Source organism: Budorcas taxicolor, chromosome 6 (genome assembly GCF_023091745.1).
Source record: "Budorcas taxicolor isolate Tak-1 chromosome 6, Takin1.1, whole genome shotgun sequence".
In the NCBI taxonomy this organism is placed as follows: domain Eukaryota; kingdom Metazoa; phylum Chordata; class Mammalia; order Artiodactyla; family Bovidae; genus Budorcas; species Budorcas taxicolor.
Window position 1 is genome coordinate 29,776,131 of NC_068915.1, and position 20,160 is coordinate 29,796,290.

General features: G+C 38.7%; 1 protein-coding gene and 1 non-coding gene across 2 annotated transcripts in view; both read left to right on the forward strand.

Moving 5' to 3' along the window:
• Positions 1-20,160, forward strand: part of UNC5C (unc-5 netrin receptor C) — a 424,516-nt gene that overhangs the window by 201,464 nt on the left and 202,892 nt on the right. The window lies entirely within an intron of this gene.
• On the forward strand, positions 15,964-16,035 carry TRNAW-CCA (transfer RNA tryptophan (anticodon CCA)). Its single transcript has one exon. It is a non-coding gene; the product is annotated as a tRNA-Trp (tRNA).

Consider the following 20,160-nt stretch of genomic DNA (forward strand, 5'->3'; position numbering starts at 1 on the left):
AAACTTCCACTGTATGTAGGGCTGGACAGATGGGAAGATACATTGTTCAGTTCGATAATGGAGACAACAAAGCATGATCCAAGTTAGACTGGATTATGTGCTATGGAAGCAAGGGATGTGTTGATTAATTCACCTAAGAAATAAATAAAACCCTAAAAAAATAAGATAATATTAGATCTATGAATTTAAGGAGAAGCAAGATTTTGCCAGCTAATGGATGGATAGCTAGAAAAGCGATAAGGGCATCTTGAAAACAGAAGATATAAGGAACAATGTCATTCAGGGAGTTTTTTCATTCAACAGGTAGGTATTGAATACTCACTATGTTTTTAAAGCTGTTCTAGTCACTTGCAATGATAAGTATATAGATGAACAAAAATCCCTGTTCTGTGGAACCTGAATTCTAGTGAGATAAAAATTAACAGTAAATAATAGAGAAATAAGTAAAATATTGATAGATTGGAAGGTGATATGCTGTACGAGGAAAAAAAGTAGAGCAGAGTAAGAAAAATTGACAGTGCTAGATGAGGGACAAGGGTTGTAATTATAATAAATGAAGATTAAAGATAAGAATCAGGGGTAAGGAATTAAGGATTAAGGCCAAGAATAGAAGTCCTATAACATCAGAGTAGGGTGGAGTGAAGTCAAATGAGGCTTGAAAAGTGGATGAGGGCCATTTTATAAAAGACTTTGAATGTAAATACAAGATTGACTTGTATCAATTTGACTTGTATCAAATACAAGATTGACTTGATTGACTTTAATGCCAAAGATAAATGGAGAACAAGAAAGGATATTGGAGAAAGTTAGTAATATGATTGAAAGTAAAAGGCACTCAGTTGTGTCCAACTCTTTGTGACCCCATGGACTATGCAATCCGTGGAATTCTCCAGGCCAGAATACTGGAGTGGGTAGCCTTTCCCTTCTCCAGGGGATCTTACCAACCCAGGGCTCAAACCCAGGTCTCCCACATTACAGGTGGATTCTTTACCAGATAAACCACAAGGGAAGCATTAAATTGCATTATTAAAGCAAACAAAAAACCACAGGCATTGTGGTATTTTGATTCCAGCCAGAAGAACAGATAGGCACTTCTGACAGTAATTCAGGAGAAGCTGGGGAGGATTCAGCTAAAAGCTGGTGGAAAAGGAAAACGGAGTGAAATGTGGAAACATGTCAGGGATTGCTGTTGTTTTTGTTGTTCAGCCGCTAAGTCCTGTGCAGCTCTTTGTGACGTCATGGACTACATCATACCAGACTTCCATGTCCTTCACTGTCTCCTGGAGTCTGCTCATGTCAGGGGTACAATGGATAGAACTTGAAAATGGAATGATTGTGAGGAGTAAGGGAAAGGGAAGAATTAAACTTGATTCCTATGTTTCTAACTTTGTTGACTTAAAAGAAAGGTATATTTAATTAATTATATTTGAGCTAAGGAACACAGGAAGAGGGTCAGACTCGTGGTCATTATATAAAACTTAAAGTGAAGTGAAGTCGCTCAGTCCGACTCTTTGCAACCCGTGGACTGTAGCCCACCAAGCTCCTCTGTCCATGGGATTCTCCAGGCAAGAATACTAGAGTGGGTTGCCATTTCCTTCTCCTTAGGTAAATATAAATTACTTTGTTCATGGTGTTTTACATCCTCCGTTCTCTCCACCTTGAACAGGTTGAATTTGGAGATGTGAGCTGCATATTTATGTGAAAGTGTCCAAAGAGAAGGCAACTTGTACTTGACACAGAGAAGTTTAGAAACCTAGATTGATGAGTTATGGACTAAAGTCAGGGAAGGGAATACGAGTATGCAGGGAAAGAAGTCAACTTTAAGGAAGAAAGCCATCTTTAGCCAATCACAAGAATTGAAATGTTAACTCAAATTTCAAGTCTTTGATTTGATTAAAAAAATTTTCCTAACAACTTTTTCAACAGTTTTCCTTGGTAACTCTATAATATACAGTCTGTACTGTGCTACTGAGGGGAAGTCACTCAGTCGTGTCCGACTCTTTGCGACCCCACGGACTGTAGCCTACCAGGCTCTTCCATCCATGAGGTTTTCCAGGCAAGAGTACTGGAGTGGGTTGCCATTTCCTTCTCCAGAGGATCTTCCTGACCCAGGAATCAAACCCAGGTCTCCCACATTGTAGGCAGACGCTTTACTGTCTGAGCCACCAGGGAAGTCGTACTATGCTATTAAATATACGTATAATCATTAATTATCCACCAAATATCCCTTCCACAGGAGAAGGCAATGGCAACCCACTCCAGTACTCTTGCCTAGAAAATCCCATGGACAGAGGAGCCTGGTAGGCTGTAGTCCATGGGGTCGCTAAGAGTCAGACAGGACTGAGGGACTTCACCTTCACTTTTCACTTTCATGCATTGGAGAAGGAAATGGCAACCCACTCCAGTGTTCTTGCCTGGAGAATCCCAGGGACAGGGGAACCTGGTGGGCTGCCGTTTAGGGGGTCACAGAGCAGACAACACTAAAGCAACTTAGCAGCAGCAGCATCCCTTCCACAATTCAGAACATTTAACATTCTCCCATCATAAACCCTCTTTTTTTCCATATCATCCATGTTGGTTCAAAACAGCAATTGAGGTAAAGAAAAAAAAAGTTTACAGTTTGTCTTAATTTAATAATCTTAAACAAAGCTGGCTTATTTATTTTCCTTTAATGCCCTCTCCTTGTTGGGAGAAATATCAATAACCTCAGATATGCAGATGATACCACCCTTATGGCAGAAAGTGAAGAACTAAAAAGCCTCTTGATCAAAGTGAAAGAGGAGAGTGAAAAAGTTGTCTTAAAGCTTAACATTCAGAAAACTAAGATCATGGCATCTGGTCCCATCACTTCATGGGAAATAGATGGGGAAACAGTAGAAACAGTGTCAGACTTTCTTTTTGGGGGGCTCCCAAATCAGTGCAGATGGTGATTGCAGCCATGGAATTAAAAGACGCTTACTCCTTGGAAGGAAAGTTATGACCAACCTAAATAGCATATTCAAAAGCAGAGACATTACTTTGTCAACAAAGGTCCATCTAGTCAAGGCTATGGTTTTTCCAGTGGTCATGTATGGATGTGAGAGTTGGACTGTGAAGAAAGCTGAGTGCCGAAGAATTGATGCTTTTAAACTGTGGTGATGGAGAAGACTCTTGAGAGTCCCTTGGACTACAAGGGGATCCAACCAGTCCATTCTGAAGGAGATCAGTCCTGGGTGTTCATTGGAAGGACTGATGCTAAAGCTGAAACTCCAATACTTAGGCCACCTCATTCGAAGAGTTGATTCATTGGAAAAGACTCTGATGCTGGAAGGGATTGGGGGCAAGAGGAGAAGGGGACGACAGAGAATGAGATGGCTGGATGGCATCACCAACTCAATGGACACGAGTTTGAGTAAACGCTGGGAGTTGGTGATGGGCAGGGAGGCCTGGCGTGCTGCAGTTCATGGGGTCGCAAAGTGTCGGACACGACTGAAGGACTGAACTGAACTGAACTGAACTAATGCCCTCTCAGGCTACCTAAAAGGGTATAACAGAAAAATGTATATACACTTAGAGACATACATACAGAATTATGAACTACTAAGAGAGTTATACGGAGAAGGCAATGGCGGCCCACTCCAGTACTCTTGCCTGGAAAATCCCGTGGACGGAGGAGCCTGTTAGGCTGCAGTCCATGGGGTCGCTAAGAGTCGGACACGACTGAGCGACTTCTTTCGCTTTTCACTCTCATGCATTGGAGAAGGAAATGGCAACCCACTCCAGTGTTCTTGCCTGGAGAATCCCAGGAACGGGGGAGCGTGGTGGGCTGCCGTCTGTGGGGTCGCACAGAGTCAGACACGACTGAAGTGACTTATCAAGAGTTATAACGTTTCCTTTAAAAGCCATAAACTTGAATAATTCAGCATTTAGACAGAAAGTTATTCACTGAACAGTCTTTCAACTTGTTATCATCCAAAAGACTGAAGTGATCTCATGGTTAATGTCAGCCATGTGCTATCTCTTGCCTGACTGATTTGAAGATTGTTCTGTTGCATAATTAGAGTAACTGAAATGTGAATTGCTCAAAATTAGTGTTAAGGGTTGGAGAGTTATGAGCAAAAATTTTGTAGTTTTGTTAAGTGTCACTAAAACACAGACATATTATACTCTATATATTACTAAAAGCATGGATAATTTCATGATAGGTTCATTTCTTATTTATCTATACAGTATTTAGATCATTAGGTAACCAAAGGGTAATCCCAAGGACTTAGAGATCAGCGACTTCTGTTTATTGATAAACAGTTACTGTGAACATTATTCCATCCAAAAATTTTAGCTCGCTTAAATCAACCCTAAGCTTAATCGACATGCTATTTCAAGCAATTAAAAAAAATCATATTATCACCAGGCTTGAAAAAGAAACCTCAGTACTCATTTTCTCATAATTACTGTAGTAATGCTAGTACATAATAGTCACCCAACCTTATCTCAGGTGCTTTTTTCAACATAAAGATTCAGTCTGTTAGCTTATTAGAAATGGGTGATAGAAATTATAACATTTAGTTATAGAAATAAGGATATTATAAGCCTCAGTCAGCCTTGGTATCATATTTTTGATTCTTCATCATACTGATTCTGGAAAGGAAGACTAAGAAACATACTTCTGTCTATCCTAAGAGAGGTTTGACATTATTTTCTATTACCAAGAAACAACTGCTTGAGGGCTTCTGCAACCTAGATTAATACTCTGTCCAGTGGTAACTACTAGTAACATATCTTTAAAATTTCATATTTATCATCTCATAACTCTTTTCATGGTAGCAGTGTAGCTTAATTGAAAACCCCAGGCTCTACAGTCAGGCAGACCAGCATCCAGTTTTCTGTACATACAAGTTACATGACCTTAGGGAACTTGATCTCACTCTTGGTTTCCTCACTATTCGTGAAGCTCATACTTGAGCTGATTGTTCTAAGTATTTAGAAGCCTGGGTACTTAAGTACCAAGTACTGTGTCTGCATACAGTAGGTTCTCAACAAATGTAATATTAATTCAAAATCTTAGAAATTCTTTCTGAGACAGTAGCATCAATTAAATGTGACCATAATGACAGAGGAAGAATATCAAACTGTTTAATGATATCAGCCATATATTATTCAAGCCATAAATTAATTGACAATGTTAGGCATAGTCCCCTGAGTATATTCCTTCTTTTCCTGTCCATCTCTACTAGCCTTTGTTAAATTTTTATTAGAAAAATAAATGTGGTAAAATCCATGCCTTTCACATTCTATTCCCAAGGATATGCCTCTTCTATTTATAAGTGAGATTTTGAGTAAATAATTCTGAGAGAAAAAGGCAGATATTATGCAATTAATATCCCAGCCTGCCTCTTCTAGAAATTCGCTGGAATTAGTAATTAGAAAAATAATTATTTCTTAAAACTAGAGAGTGTGTTGTTATATGCATTTGAAGTACACACAGGTACTCACATGGGTTGCTAACGTCAGTGTTTACATAAACTGCCATTCAACTTCTTGTCTTCCAGCAAGATTAACCTTTAAAAAGGTGAATTCCATTAGCTATTTTCTGTTTCAGTCTTACAGGCAACCTTATCAGCCCTTTAAAAGGAAGTCCTGAAGTTGATGGCTCTCCAGCAGGCCTTCTGTGTAACTCTGGCCTTTTATGTTTCCTGCTGAAAGTCTGTGCTTGTAAATGGTGTTATTAAATGGTATATTTTTAATGAGGTTTGACTATTTCGTTTTCTAAGGGTTCCCTTCATGGGATTCTTGGAGGCAAATTACCAGTGTTACAAGGCAGGGTAGAAATCTGCTCCTCTTTATCTGGGCCATGCAAGAGTGTGTTGTGCTAAAGCCCCCGAGCTACAGTCAAATTCATTCCAAGGACTAAATGCTGAGAGTCTGTGGTGTGGAAGGAAACTTTCTATTTTCATGATAGGTTCCAGGAAACTTCACAAAAGGCAGTGAGCATCAGATGTGGTATTGGCAACTCGGCACAATCAGCAAGCACCCTGGGTCGCTTTGCATTGAGGACTTGGGACAGTGCTCAGATGGCGTGCTCAGCCCACATGGGTGACTCGCTTATCAAAGAAGGCCCCCAAACCAGATGTGTATGATGAGACCACTTTCAGAGCTTTTCCAAGCTGAAGTTCCCAGATGCCAGTCTTGTGTATAAACACAAGACTGGAACAATCGCTAAACATCTTGGTTATTTGTGTTATGTTAGTCACTCAGTTCTGTCCAATTCTTTGTGACCTCATAGACTGTTGCCCTCCAGGCTCCTCTGTCCAGGGGATTCTCCAGGGAGGAATACTGGAGTGGGTTGCCATTCCCTTCTCCAGGGGATCTTCCCAACTCAAGGATTGAAACTGGGTCTCCTGCATTGCAGGCAGACTCTTTACTGAGCCACTAGGGAACCCAAGCATCTTGGTACAACATCATTAAAGCTATTTCCCCCTCTTTCCCAACCAATGAGAGTGTAGTAGAGTGGGCAGCAGTCGTCCTTGCCTGACAACCTCAGGACCTTGCTACACAGATCTCCTGATAACCAGATAGGCAATGTAAAGACTGAGGCTTAAATAAAACTACAGCTTTCCTTCTAGACTGCCTGCCTGTTAAGGAATGCATGACCACTTTGAACTGAATATTATTTTTAATTTCATGGAGTTTTGAGAAACCCAGTAATTATTTCATTCACATAATCATTCACAGAGTGATTTTCTCTTGATGCCTTTGTCCTACTGTGATAAAAATGTAAAGCTGAGTGCAATAATTGCATGGAGTCATCCACAATGGGTGGAACAGCTTGCTACAAAACTCCTAAAGAATGAAAAGTACACATCAAACCACCAAACATAAGTGAGCAGAAAAAGGTTAACAGAACAAAAGAGCAATTAGCTGAAAATGAGTACAGATAAGCCTTCCTTTCATGTAGACCCTGGAGTCCACCCTAACTTTGCTTGAGAAAGCCCACAACAGGAAACCAGGACATAAAGCCCCAGGTGGCCTAGAATATGCATCCTTTACTTGGCGTCATATTGGTGAAGAAGAGTTCTGGGAGTATCAGAAATAACATGCCCAGAATAAACCGAAAACCAAGCAGTGCAACCTCAGGAGTAACTCTGTGATGCAATCAAATGCAAGCTCTCTCTGTAGACAGTTCTGTCCAGTAAAAATATAATGCAACCGTATGAATGAGTGAAGTCGCTCAGTCGTGTCCAACTCTTTGTGATCCTATGGACTGTAGCCTATCAGGCTCCTCCGTCCATGAGATTTTCCAGGCAAGAGTGCTGGAGTGGATTGCCATTTCCTTCTCCAGGGGATCTTCCCGACCCAGGAATTGAACCCGTCTGAGCCACCAGGGAAGCCATGCAACCTAGGACATATTACATTTTTAGTAGCTGTAGTAAAAAATAAACCAATAAAATTAACTTTCATAATATAGTCTACTGGATCAAAAATACTGATTTTTTTAACATGTATTCTTCCTAAAACATTATTAATGAGGTATTTTTTAAATCTTTTTTGTGTGTGTTTGTGTGTATGTGTGTGTGTGCTGAATCTTTGAAATCCATTGCTTATTTTATACTTTTACCACTTCTCAGTTTGGACTAGCCATATTTCAGTGCCCACCAGCCACAGTGACTAGTTCAACTCAAGACTAAATTTTTCTTATTGATAAAACAGATTTGAAATGGATGCTCACTAGCTCTATTCTAACTTTAATACTGTGTTCTGTATTTTCTTGTAGATAGCAGATAGACCAATGGCAAAATTGTTCTGGAAACTACAAAATGATTAAATAATCTTGGAAACTTTTTTTTTTTTAATTTGGCATACATCTGACATCTCAGTCATGTCCAACTCTTTGTGACCGCATGGACTGTAACCCGCCAGGCTCCTCTGTCTATGGAATTTTCCAGGCAAGAAATACTGAACTGGGTTGCCATTTCTTTCTCCAGGGTATCTTCCTGACCCAAGGATCAAACCTGTGTCTCTTGGTCTCTTGAGTCTCCTGCATTGGCAGGCAGACTCTTTACCACTTGTACCACCTGGGAAGCCTCGGCTTACACAAGAGCTTTATTCACATTTACCATTTCTACTCATCTTCCTCTAAACCGCCATCCTTCTTGTTTTGTCCTACTTTGCCTACTGATCCTTTCAAAGCTTGTTTAATTTGTTTTGTTGCTGCTATCTAATACTTAACCCTAGCTACACCGAATGATTGAGGACTTAAAACATTGCTAGTAGGACAGCAACTGAATTCTGCATTTTATTTCATTTTCATTAATTTAAATTTAAAACTGGTACTGGGCTTCCCAGGTGGCACTAGTGCTAAAGAACTAACCTGCCAATCCAGGAGACATAAGAAATGAAGGTTTGATCCCTGGGTTGGGAAGATACACTGGTGAAGGAAACGGCAACCCACTCTAGTATTCCTGCCTGGAAAATCCCACGGACAGAGAAGTCTGGTGGGCCACAGTCCTTAGGGTCACAAAGAGTCAGACATGACTGAAGCGACTTGGCATGCAAACTGATATTGAAGTCAGTTATTAGAAAATATTTAAAGTATGTTTGGAATATTCTGGGGTGTGTGAATCTATTATAGTTATTGAACTATAAACTTTATGAAAACCTAATTTCTAGTGAAAATTTAGCTCTCAAATTGAGATCACTAGAATTATAAATGTAATACACACTAAATTGTATAGTCAAGGAAAATAATGTAAAATGTCAATAAATTTTTGAGTATATGTTAACAGTTACAATATTTTTGATATATTGAGTTAAATAAAATATTAATAAAACTAAGTTCATTTGTTTTTCTTTCTTGTAATATGACTACTGGAAAATTTTAAATTGCCTACATGGTTTGCATTATGTTTGTATTTGTATAAATTCTGGCTTAGGTTCTTATACTTACTGAGTTTTAGAAAAGTCTCAAACACATGGTTTGAAGAGTTAGGAGTGAGAGTAGAACACATTTCTAAAATCTATAAATCATAACTGCTTTACAGGTGGCCTCTTGAAAAAGTCAAAGGGCTTAATAAAGTGCATCATAAATAAACATTAGCAGTCATCAGAGCTGGCCTAGCTTTCAACATACTGCCCTGTGAGATGTTATTGCGTCTTTTGTTCCTGGGTCTTTTTTTTTAATGTCATATTTTTAAGGTCGATTAATAATTTTTACCAATTCCATAAAGTGACCTGAAGCATAGTAGTAAGTCTGTATTTTATTAAAGTGTTTTGAAATTAACAGTCAGAAAAAAGATACTGTAATAACACAAGTTTTTACTCAGATTCTATGAGTAGAGGGAAAAACGTAGACATATTATGTTATTGAATTTGCTTTTCCAAATACCTCAGTGTTCAATTGAACTACTCAGTTATGATGTATTATAATTTCATACATCACAGATAACTAGATTTAATGTTATTTTAGACGTCAAAATGTTTTTAAATCATGAAAGAGGTATTCATACACAAGGCTGAATGGGCTGTCAGCACACCAGGGTCTAATTTAAACTGTGTCTGGGTTATTTTCTTGGGCTCTAATGCTTCTGTGAAAGCATCTATTCAGTTCACCATATCTGTCTTTCATCAGAATGAATTTGTCAGCCATTTCTAGGGAAGATAATATAAAATAATTTTCTGAATGTACTATTTGTATTCCATTGCTAACACAAGTCTACAAACATCTCCTTAGATAGAAGATGGTCAATTCAAAAAGAATTCTTAAACACCTACTGTGAGCTAAGTATGATAGGCCATGTAAATACCAAGTATGGTATTTCCTTGAAACAACTAAAAGCTACATGAATTATTCAAATCAATCTATGTGACAAGTTTAAACATCAGAGCAAACATAATATTAGTATAATACTTAAAATGTTTAAAAATTTGAATGTAATCAGGAAAGCATAATTAATCTTACTATATTCCAGTTTTCTTGGAGTAACCATAAGATTTATGAGGAGTGAAAATCCATATTTTAGAGGATAAGTATAAATATTTAATATGCAAAATGTTTAGACTATCTAAATTCAAAGAAAGTGGCTTAAATTGTTCTTCAGTTGCTAAGTCGTGTCTGACTCTTTGCTACCCTGTAGACTGCAGCACACCAGGATTCCCTGTCCTTGACCATCTTTCAAAATTTGCTCAAACTCATGCTCATAGAATAGGTGATGCTATCCAACCATCTCATTCCCTGTTGCCCTTTTATCCTGCCCTCAGTCTTTCCCAGCATCAGGATCTTTTCCAGTGAGTTGTCTCTCCGCATCAGATGGCATAAAGCATAGTGTTAAAAAGGACTGGAGAAGTCCACACTTGAGGTCCGAGCTACCATTGATCAGAAGTATGACTTAGGGATCTGTTAGTAAGAATATCATTACATTAAAATGGGGATTAATTAAAACCCCTCCCTGCCTGATCTCACAAGTCTCAATGAAGATACTCTTTTTGAACATTAAGAGACTAATCAAATGCACCCTAACTTCTTAAATTCCTTTGAAGGAATTTAATAAGCCTCTGCTTCCTTTAGCTGCTTGTAGACCTGATATCATTGCAAACTCTGTGTGTGTGTGTGTGTGTGTGTGTGTGTGTGTATGTGTGCAAGCGTGTGATGTCCAACTCTTTGCAAGTTATACTTGGGCACAAGTAGAAATGTTTTGGAATAAACTGCCTCACAAAGTAAAGTTATTATCTTAAAATGACAAGCTCATTGTTCAGCTCTGCTGTTAAATGTGACTAAAATAAACTTAACAAAAAATACAAAGTTAAGTTTGACTGGCATAATCAGAAGATCATGGAGGGGTTTTAGTATGGAACTGTAGTTGACCCTTGAACAACATAGGAGTAACGTGCATAAGCCCTCCACACAGTTGAAAAATCAGAGTAGAATTTATAGCTGGCCCTCTGTATCTGAGGTTTCTCTGATCCATGGATTCAAACAATGATAGATCATGCAGTGCTGTAGTATTTGCCTTTGAAAATAGCCTACATATAAGCGGCTTGTGTGTCTTCACACTAAGTTGCTTCAGTTGTGTCTCTTTGTGACCCTGTGGACTGTGGCACACCAGGCTCCTCTGTCCATGGGATTCTCCTGGCGAGAATCCTGGAGTGCGTTGCCGTGCCCTCCTCCAGGGGTTCTTCCGGATGCAGGGATCGAACCCACATCTTATGTTTCCTGCATTGGCAGGCAGTTTCTTTGCCACTAGTGCCACCTGCCCATAAGTGGGCTAGCACAGTCCAAGCCGTTGCTGTTCAGGGGTCAGTTACACTTTACAGATTATTTTCCAATTAGGTTTCCAGCTAGCATTTTAACAACTGTCTTACCAGTAATTGCTTCTTGTTATATTTTATAATGAACTGTATGTCTAACTTAAATTTTTATTTAAATGAGAGATTTTAGACTCTAAAACAATTTCTCAAGATTTAGAAGAATCCAGGAAGATGACTAGAATTTTGACTTTGTTGTCTCTGTTATTGTTGAACACTCCAGGCAGTTTAGATTTCTTAAGAAGTTTAAGATAAAAGGATATGGTGATTCATCCATCTCTTAATTTGGGTAGAATATAATTTGTAAGTTGATTAGTATTTTCAATATCACATGTATTTTATTAATATAAAATTAATGCTTACCTTGACTTCGTTTGTTAGAAAACTCAAACTTGTACCTTTCTCTTTTGAAAAGTAGATAATTTCATGACTTTTTATTGACAAGAACAGACAGTGAGTTTACATTATATTTGTCCCATGATATTCTAAAGAACCAAATTTAATTTTTCTTCAAATGAAAGTAAGACATAGATTATTGCTGACAATTTGGATATTAAATAACTACTTCTCAGTAAATTTCTTAGAGTGAGGAAATCCTGGGGGCTTGGTACGCAACTGTTAAATCCTGGATTAGAATGCAGATCAGTTCAGTTCAGTCGCTCAGTCATGTCCGACTCTTTGCGACCCCATGAATCGCAGCACGCCAGGCCTCCCTGTCCATCACCATCTCCCTGAGTTCACTCAGATTCATGTCCATCGAGTCAGTGATGCCATCCAGCAATCTCATCCTCTGTCGTCCCCTTCTCCTCCTGCCCCCAATCCCTCCCAGCATCAGAGTCTTTTCCAGTGAGTCAGCTCTTCTCATGAGGTAGCCAAAGTACTGGAGTTTCAGCTTTAGCATCATTCCTTCCAAAGAAATCCCAGGGTTGATCTCCTTCAGAATGGACTGGTTGGATCTCCTTGCAGTCCAAGGGACTCTCAAGAGTCTTCTCCAACACCACACTTCAAAAGCATCAATTCTTCAGCGCTCAGCCTTCTTCACAGTCCAGCTCTCACATCCATACATGACTACTGGAAAAACCATAGCCTTGACTAGATGGACCTTAGTTGACAAAGTAATCTCTCTGCTTTTGAATATGCTATCTAGGTTGGTCATAACTTTTCTTCCAAGGAGTAAGCGTCTTTTAATTTCATGGCTGCAGTCACCATCTGCAGTGATTTTGGAGCCCCAGAAAATAAATTCTAACACTGTTTCCCCATCTATTTCCCATGAAGTGATGGGACCAGATGCCATGATCTTCATTTTCTGAATGTTGAGCTTTAAGCCAACTTTTTCGCTCTTCTCTTTCACTTTCATCAAGAGGCTTTTTAGTTCCTCTTCACTTTCTGCCATAAGGGTGGTGTCATCTGCATATCTGAGGTTATTGATATTTCTCCTGGCAATCTTGATTCCAGCTTGTGTTTCTTCCAGTCCAGAGTATCTCATGATGTACTCTGCATAGAAGTTAAATAAGCAGGGTGACAATTTACAGCCTTGACGTACTCCTTTTCCTATTTGGAACCAGTCTGTTGTTCCATGTCCAGTTCTAACTGTTGCTTCCTCACCTGCATATAGGTTTCTCAAGAGGCAGATGAGGTGGTCTGGTATTCCCATCTCTTTCAGAATTGTCCACAGTTGATTGTGATCCACACAGTCAAAGGCTTTGGCATAGTCAATAAAGCAGAAATAGATGTTTTTCTGGAACTCTCTTGCTTTTTCCATGATCCAGCGGATGTTGGCAATTTGATCTCTGGTTCCTGTGCCTTTTCTAAAACCAGCTTGACCATCAGGAAGTTCACAGTTCACGTATTGCTGAAGCCTGGCTTGGATAATTTTGAGCATTACTTTACTAGCATGTGAGATGAGTGCAATTGTGTGGTAGTTTGAGCATTCTTTGGCACTGTCCTACAAATGAGTGCCACTGCCAGAGTTCAGATCTCTAGAGATCACTAGTATCCCAGAAAACTCAGGTCTTGTTATTTCACTTACATTTTATGTTGTTTATTCTCAATAATTTCTCATATGCATTGGTGTTTAAACATATGTGGTTTTAACTTGTTAGAAATTGATCTGTGTTTGAAAAGACCACCTGACATTTCAGCACATATTTGGTGTTGATAAAACCAGTTTTAAATATGGCATGAGCTATTAGAAGTAGCATTTGAAATAGAATCTTCAAACAGCATTATGAAATAAAATTTTCAATAAGGATGTGCTTGTAAAAGCAAAGTGGAGTACTATTTCTGTTAGAAAATTAAAAGAATAAATTATGATGTTTTATTTTGTTTATACTGAACTGTGCTCGATAAAGAATTTGGCACTGCTTAGAAAAATACATAAACTGCAATGAATGAGATAAATCATAGAGGAAGTTACTAAGGCAGGAAAATCATCAAGGCTATGATGATAATGAATTTATGATGATGATGACATGTTTATTCAATGTGTACTCAAGGCCAGGCACTTTCCATGTAGAAACTCATTTAATGCTCACAGTAACTTTAGCTAGTCAGAACTTCTTACAGATTAAAAAAAGACATCAAGATGCATGTTCTAAGTCACAGATTTAAAGAGGCAGAACCCATGTAGGAAACTTGCCACCTGGCCTTCAAGCCTGGACTCCAAGTCACTGAGTTCCACTGACTTCTCTGTAAACCCAGTGTATGGTTTGCCCACAGAGCTTTCCTGGTGTCTCAGCTGGTAAAGAATCGCCTGTAATGCAGGGGACCTGGGTTCGATCCCTGGGTTGGGAAGATCCCTTGGAGAAGGGAAAGGCTAACAATTCCAGTATTCTGGCCTGGAGAATTACATGGACTGTATAGTCCATGGGGTCACAAAGAGTTGGACACAACTAAGCAACTTTCACTTCACCACAAATCTGGCTCTAGGACTTTTAGCAGCTATACCAAAGCTGCAAATATAATTAGTGTCAATAGGAATGATATATCAATCATCCTGGGGAATTAAAAGTCAAAACACTTTATAGATGTATTTGAAACTACCTCACTGCACCATGTATGGAATCATACCAAGGGTCAAATTATGTACACCCCCATGTCAGTAATGGATTATAGCTCTTGAAAGCAACTGCACCTCTAAACAGCAGACTATTAGTACAAGCCAAGTGTGCACAATTGTATTTTGCTACCTCAGCTGAGAGTCAGACCTTTCAGCTGCCAAACCAATGGTATTGTGCAGCATGCAGACCAGAGGACACTTTAGAAAATTTCACATCCTGGGTAAGATGGCAGCAAGCTGGACTAGGAATGGATGATGGAAACAGGTAATTCCGAATATGCAGCCGAGCTAGTGGCCAATCTTACCATGCTGATAAACACATATGTGAATGTATATGGATTTGTCATCTCGATATTTTATCCAAAGATAAATTTTGGCCAGCATGGTTTAAATGCTGGGTTGCAATTTCTTCCTCCAAAAGAGTAAGATGTCCCATCTAAGAAAAGCAGTCCACCCAAGCCCAGGGGCTGGAGCTGTTTTGCCCTGTAAATAGAGGTGCTTTGGTCTTGGTTTGACTCCAGGAGTGAGGCATCAGGCAAGCTCACCTAGGGTTTCAAGGGGAACTGTGGCTGTTATTCCACCAGAAAAGAAAAGCAGCAGCATTGCCCTGAAGCTCAGTGTATTTTTTTTTTTTTTTGGTAACTAAACAATGAACTACCTTGGCATTGCTTCAGAAGAGGCATTATATCAAAGAACTTTTCTCTCTCTCTTTTGTGACTGAGAACAAGAGAGAAGCAAAGCCTCTTTTATGCAGTGCATATTAATCACTATCAAAACACACAGCTGTTGGATTAATTTGGGTACTAATTTACTTATAGTTTGATTTTGCCACTTAAAATGAAGTATTATCGCTGAGGCAACAGTGTGAAAGTATGTTGTTGTAAATGACCTTTGAGTCATAAAAGCTCCACTTGCTTTGCCAAATAATTAATCTGATGTTCAATGAATCTCCCACTGCCCAAAGACCTCTGTACTCCTGAAATGTGACATTTAATGTTTGCAGATGCTTGATTTAGTGGTGCTTCTGCCAACTGATCACTAACAAATGATAGCACAGCCAAGGAAGACCAGTGAGATTTGTGTCTGGTTTGTGTAATGGTAAACCTGTGGTGCCAGCTGTCTGCCAGATACTCTCCTTAAAAACTCTTAAAAACTCAAATATAGTGGGCAATAATCAGTTCATTTAAACAATGCAGCAACCAAGAACCATTACAGAGATTGAAAATACTTGATAGTGCAAGTGTTTAGCTGGCTCAGCTTACCAGCTGAGAGAGGTATAGTTGAGTTTGGTTTCCGTGTATGACTCCAGTAACACACAACAAAACACAAGCCACTGAGTCATGTACGACTCTTTGCAGCACCATGGACTTTAGCCTCCAGGCTCCTCTGTCCAGCGATTTCCCAGGCAAGAATACTGGAGTGGGTTGCCATTTCCTACTCGAGGGGATCTTCCCCACCCAGGGATCAAACCTGCTTCTCTTTCGTCTCCTGCATTGGTGGGCAAATTCTTTGCCACTAGCGCCACCTGGGAAGCCCATGACTCCAGGGGATGACACTTACATAAGCTATGGTGTGAATGGCGTCCCCTAGAGTTGTATAATACAGTAGTTCTACATATTATATGGGCTTCCCTGGTGGCTCAGTGGATAAAGCATCTGCCTCCAATGCAGGAGACCTGGGTTCGATCCCTGGGTTGGGAAGATCCCCTGGAGAAAGAAATGGCAACCCACTCCAGTACTCTTGCCTGGAAAATCCCATGGACTGAGAAGCCTGGTAGGCTACAGTCCGTGGGGTCACAAAGAGTCGGACACGACTGAGCAACTTCACTTCACTTCACATATTATATTGTCTGTGGTTTTTACATTTTAACAGTATCCTATAATTATTTAGCACTTGTTTGTGTCCCTACTTGCCTATAAACCCCTAGGTTAGTTTTATTTCTTATTCTTAATATTGTCAAGCCCTGGTAGAGTCCCATGGTATAAGAAACTTTTTAAAAAGTTTACACATTTAATTGAACAAAAATGCAAATGTATTTTATAAAGCCAAGTATTTAGCTTTTAAACAAATAAAAACCTTCCAAAAACATTATTTGTATCAGTATATCATTATATAGCTCAGCCTGCACACTGTAACAGTGAGGAATTTTTAGGATGCAAGTGAAAGAAGATCAAATCAAACAAGTCTAAGTCAAAAGAAAAAAAATGAATTTAGTGGTTCACATTTAAAAAAAATTCCAGAATAGACCCATCTAACTTCAGTGGCAATCAAGTCCACTGACCTGAGTGATAATCTCAACATATTCTCCCTACAGCTCTCTGCTCTGCCTTTCTCTATGTTGGCTCCATTCAAGCTGGCTCTTTCTGTCCCGCATCAAGATGTTCACTAACACCCAGTCCTTTCAGGAACCATTTTGTTTCCAGGACGACAAAATCCCATATTTCATTCTGATGGCACTATCTTGGGTCACATGCTCACCTCACAGCAGTAATTGTGGTCATAGGACCAGAATGCTCTGATGGACTGGAGGAGTCCTGTATAGCCTGAGAGTGTAGGAGATATTTCTGTCACAAAACAAGAGGAAATGGATGATGAGCAAAGAAAAACTACATGTTTTCACTATAATATCTTCCATTGACAGGTGATGAAACTAAGGTTCAGAAAGGATCAATGTCTTGGCAATGTAAGTCTTCTGACACTGAGTCCAATGTGTCTTGCACGTTTTCTGTCATTCATTCAGTCATTCCTACGAAGATTCAGGTTTGTAGGTAACTAACAGTAAAGGTGTTTTTAGACCTACAACATGGTATTCTGAAATACTGAAGAGTCACAAGTTGTAAATGGGTAAATTGATAATGGAAATCATGAGAATATTTTCTGAGTCTTTGGTTTAGTAGGATTCAATCTGATTTTCCAAAGTATCAAAAAAGATAGCTTGATTTTCCTGACAGATCATACAAGTGCAAACAGTCCCTGTAGTATTTTCAGTGATTTCAACAGAAACAAGTTCAGATAGGTTCCTTGTTTCTCTCCTCTCCTAACCATTGAAAGGACTTGATTTGCTTTGCTTTGGATGTGGTTCTGATTTTGGTGGAAGTGAAGTGGCACATTGGCCTGAGGGATCTGTTGTGTGTTTGAAAGAGGCACAGACATTCGAACCACCCACAGCTGCCCTGCATAGGAGACATCCTCATAAATACTGCATGATTCTGCCTCCACATTTGTACAGAGCGGCGCAACCTTGATAACCACATTTTATTCTAGATCAGTTTTTGTTGTCTTTCTGCTTCACTTTTTGCAGCAGTCAGTCTGGAAGGGATGAGAAGGATAATGATTTCATAAGAACTTGAGTTGAACCCGTACAGAGGAAGAGGGAGTTAGGGGGAGGGTCTGCCCTGAAATCAACCGGCTTATTTAAGTTCTTATTTCTTGAAGAAAAACAGAGCATGAAAACAACAAATCAGCCTGACTTATCTAGGAGGAGTGGATAAAATAGTCCCTGCTGGAGGAAACGTGTAACCCAATCCAGTAGTTTATCACATCTTCCTGAAACCTTGAAATAGGTCTATGAATTTATATTGTTTCCGAAAGCCCTGTGAGCCGTGCTATCTTACCCTGCCCCACTGTGAACCCTGAAATCAATCCATTGCTCTCTCAAACTTTGGGAAAATGATATGCCTCTAATGTCAATGAACTAGCTGCGTTCACAGAATGGCTTTTCACTCCCTGAGTTTACTGAAGTGGAAGACAGAAAGGGTATGCGTTTCTGAAAATAACCGCATGTGTTCAAAGACCTAGATTTTCTAGGCATGAGTGCATTTCTGATAAAAATGCCTCCTTAGTGTGAGGAAACCTGGCTGTTCCTCCTCTCCACAAATCGTTGGCATCCTTTATGTTTGTAAAGATTGTCAACTCCTATTTCTCTTTTGGAGATTTGATAAAACAGAGGCCTTGGTAAAAGGAAAATGGATACCATTAAAGGAAAGCTACCTCCTGTAATAAAATAAGTCAGAGCTCTGTTTTCGATGCCTCTGCCTTTTTACAAACCTCCCTCTTCTGCCTCAGTTTACATTAGTTCATAGTCATTATTTATATTATATATATTCTGGAGGGGCACTTCATGAATCAGGAGAATGCAAGTTAAGATTTCTGGCTCAAGAACAATAGTTAAAGGCTGTGGAATTTTGCATTTGAGTTGTACTACGTGTCTTAGAATATTTTCTTTTTAATCTTTTTACAAATTGTCTTAGCTTACTATTACGTATTTCACAATCATTTTAACAGTGCTCATATCTTATTCTATAGGGTAAACAACTTTCAGATTTCTTACACATATTAGATACTGCCCTGTTTCTCTGTTCCTGTCAGTGTTGTGGATAATGATTTGCTATCTTTTTCCTTTATAGTTCATAACAGCTTTTACAGGTAATTTAAAGCAGTTAAATATAGACGTATAAAAAATAAGTAGATTTGAATAAGTTAGAAAGTAAACCAAATAATAGAACAATAAGAACATATCATTGTGATCTCTGAAGACTAGCAGATAAGTATTATGAAATTATATATTGAAAAAATGAGCATCTGTATGTCTCATTTTGACCTGTAACTAATAAATAGATGTTGGTATTTCCTGGAGAAGCTCCATAGAGCTGATTATTCATCAGGTGATTCCCTAAGACTGTATACTGAGTGTCAGTTAAAGAAAATTTCTGCCGCTTATTAGTTGTGAGAATCTTGGGCGAGTTAATTAGCTTCTCTGTGCCTTTGTTTTTCCATCTTTACAGGAGAGATAACTACATTATGCATGGTGCTGTTGTGCAAAGTAAGTGAGGCAATAAATCTAAAGTACTTAGGGGGTACCCAGAATTTGTAAGTTCTTTATAAGTGTTTATTATTTTTTTATTGTATCTATATTGTTTCTAAGAGTAGTACTATAAGAGAATTATGGACATTGGTTTGCTAAGTTGTGAGTTTTCACACTGCGGGAGGCGTAACACCACTTACACAGCACTCAGACTTATTAAGCTGGAAGTACCTGCATTCCTTTCCTAGCTCTTCCATTAAACGCTTGGATAGTCTTAGGAAACATGCTCAAACTTTCAAACCTAGGTTTTTGTCTATGGAAAATATAACAAATTCACTATAAAAAGTCGCATGACACAGGGTAGCTAAAAATGGAGACAGCAATGAAATGTTATTAAATACTGTAGGAAATGGTTTCACGAAGAAAACTTTCTTCACCTCTTCTTGGAAAGTCTCTGGCTTTAAGCAAGTGATAGTAGAGTCCATCATTAAATTTCTTTTATTTATTTATTTTTTATTTTTTTATTTTTTTAATTTTAAAATCTTTAATTCTTACATGTGTTCCCAAACATGAACCCCCCTCCCACCTCCCTCCCCATAACATCTCTCTGGGTCATCCCCATGCACCAGCCCTAAGCATGCTGTAAATTTCATTCAGTCTTTTGCCCTAGAACTGAGTACCCTGTATCAACAATGAATGGTACATGCTTGATCTCTATATTGTAAAGCAAAATTAAAGTAATATTTTCTGCTTATTTATAAAACATAGGAATTGGTTGAAAGTGATTCACAACTTGGCAAGTTTTAATTTTATTTCAGCAGAGAAAATAATTGAGCAGTGCCATGTTCCCAGTCTTAATCTCTTTTTTAATTTGATCTTCACTTTTGTCTTCTAAATAGATAACAACTTAAAAATGCTGCTTAATTCTTCAGTCCAGTATGATTTTCAAAACAAACTTATTGGAAATTGAAAATAAGTTCAGCTATACCTGTTGGTTAATTTTTTTCTGTTTTTATTGATG